This window comes from Callithrix jacchus, chromosome 4 (assembly GCF_049354715.1).
Source record: "Callithrix jacchus isolate 240 chromosome 4, calJac240_pri, whole genome shotgun sequence".
NCBI classification, from domain to species: Eukaryota; Metazoa; Chordata; class Mammalia; order Primates; family Cebidae; genus Callithrix; species Callithrix jacchus.
In genome coordinates this window covers 31955846-31958034 of record NC_133505.1, presented here as the reverse complement: position 1 = coordinate 31958034, position 2189 = coordinate 31955846, and the positions used below count along the sequence as shown (strand labels likewise).

The 2189-nt window shown below is 40.1% G+C and overlaps 1 pseudogene; it reads left to right on the top strand.

Moving 5' to 3' along the window:
- Nucleotides 1–1011: 1011 nt before the first annotated feature.
- Nucleotides 1012–1696, top strand: LOC100399793 (peroxiredoxin-6 pseudogene; annotated as a pseudogene).
- Nucleotides 1697–2189: the final 493 nt, after the last annotated feature.

The following is a 2189-nucleotide window of genomic DNA, read 5'->3' as shown; positions in this document are numbered from 1 at the left end:
ATTTACCAACCAAATGGAGAGCATAAATAAATAAATAAATAAAAAGCAGGAGTTGCAATTCTAACATCTGATAAAATAGATTTTAAAGCAACAAAGATAGAGTGGTAAAAGGCTCAATGCAACAATAAGAGCTAACAATTCAAACACCCAGAAACATAGAGACTTAGACTCCATGAGACAGAAAATTAATAAGGATATCCAGTACTTGAACTCAGATCCGGAACAAGTAAACTTAATAAATATTTATAAAACTCTCCACTTTAAATACACAAAATATACATTCTTGTCAATACCACATCACACCTACTCATAGGTTTAAATAAAATATTGATTGGCCATTATTAATACCCATTTTTTAGAATAAAGCAACATTTTTGTTCTCTCTCCGTCTTTTTCTTCCTCTTTCTTCCTCTCCTTCACTCCTTTTTTTCTTTCCTTTTCAAAAAAAAAGAAAAGAGATGGAAGCATTACAAGGAGTGGTGAGAGGAAGCATGGCCTGCAACTCAAATAGGCCCAGGGTCCAGCCAGGTGATCTTGGGAAAGGCACTTACCCACTGGCCTTTTTCTTTCATTCTACACCAGAAAGAGGTTGAAATTTAAAAAAATCAGATACTGTCTTCTGTCATTAAATCTCCCAGTGCCTGTCCATTATATTTAGAATCATATCTATATGCCTCATCTCAGCCTATGTGATGCGCAGCTTCCACAACATCTCACAACAACAATAAGTTGTGAGTGATCCGGTTTGTTACTTTAAAAAAGTGGCTCACTATTCAGTGCCTCAGCAGCCAGTACTGTAACACTAGCTTTTTTAGCAAATAGATATAATTTTCTTTCTTTTCAAAGAAAATTACTACTTAAAGTCAGGGAAGCAGACTTGAGCTGGAATCCTATCTCTTTGTTGAAAAGCTCACTATATATATATATATATATATTTCCCTGAGTTTAAGGTAGTAATTTTCTTAGAAAAGTTCGCTGTCCGAGTGGCGCCTCCTCATCACTGCCACCGCCATGCCTGGAGGTCTGCTTCTCAGGGCGTGGCTCCTAACTTTAAGGCCAATACCACCATCTGCCCCATCCATTTCCACAACTTTCTGGGAGACTCATGGGGCATTCTCTTCTCCCACCCTCGGGACTTTACCCCAGTGTGCACCACAGAGCTTGGCAGAGCTGCAAAGTTGTCACCAGAATTTGCCAAGAGGAATGTTAAGTTGATTGCCCTTTCAATAGACAGCGTCGAAGACTATCTTGCCTGGAGCAAGATGGTGAAGAGCCCACAGAAAAATTACCTTTTCCTATCATTGATGATAAGAATTGGGACCCTGCCATCCTGTTGGGCATACTGGATTCAGCAGAGAAGAATGAAAAAGCCATGCCTGTGACAGCTCATGTGGTGTTTGGTTTTGGTCCTAATAAGACGCTGAAGCTGTCCATTCTCTACCCAGCTACCACTGGCAGGAACTTTGATGAGATTCTCAGGGTAGTCATCTCTCTCCAGCTGACAGCAGGAAAAAGAGTTGCCACCTCAGTTGATTGGAAGGATGGGGATAGTGTGATGGTCCTTCAAACCATCCCTGAAGAAGAAGCCAAAAAACTTTACCCAAAAGGAGTCTTCACCAAAGAGCTCCCATCTGGCAAGAAATACCTCCGCTACACACCCCAGCCTTAAGACTCTTGGAGAAGTTGGTGCTGTGAGCCAGAGGATGTCAGCTGCTGGTCATGTTTTCCTGCAGTACTTCCATAAAAACATCCTGGTGTCATCACAGCCAGGTTGCTATTCTATTGGCTTATTAAATGAAAATGGCACTAAAAGTTTCTTGGGATTCTTTACTCTCTGCCTTCACCAGCACTAAATTCTGTTCATACATCAGCTCTCTCTCTTGGTTATCTTTGAAATACGCTCTATATTTAAAACTCAAATCTTGTTGGATCTCTGTAGGGCTTGTGATCAATGAGGTCATATTGGTTGATGGTTGAGAAAGCTTGCTTCACTCAATCAGAGAATGACTGCCAATTTTTTTAACTGTCCCTGTCACATCCTCTCATTTGTTACCCATTTTGAAGAGCAGTAGAAATTGAGTTTCAAATTCCTCTGTAAACATCCAAGTATATATCCCAGATACTCTTTAGTATTCTGTGTTTTTATCACAGCTGGGTGAAAAAAGCTTTTTAATTCTGTACCTTTCCAG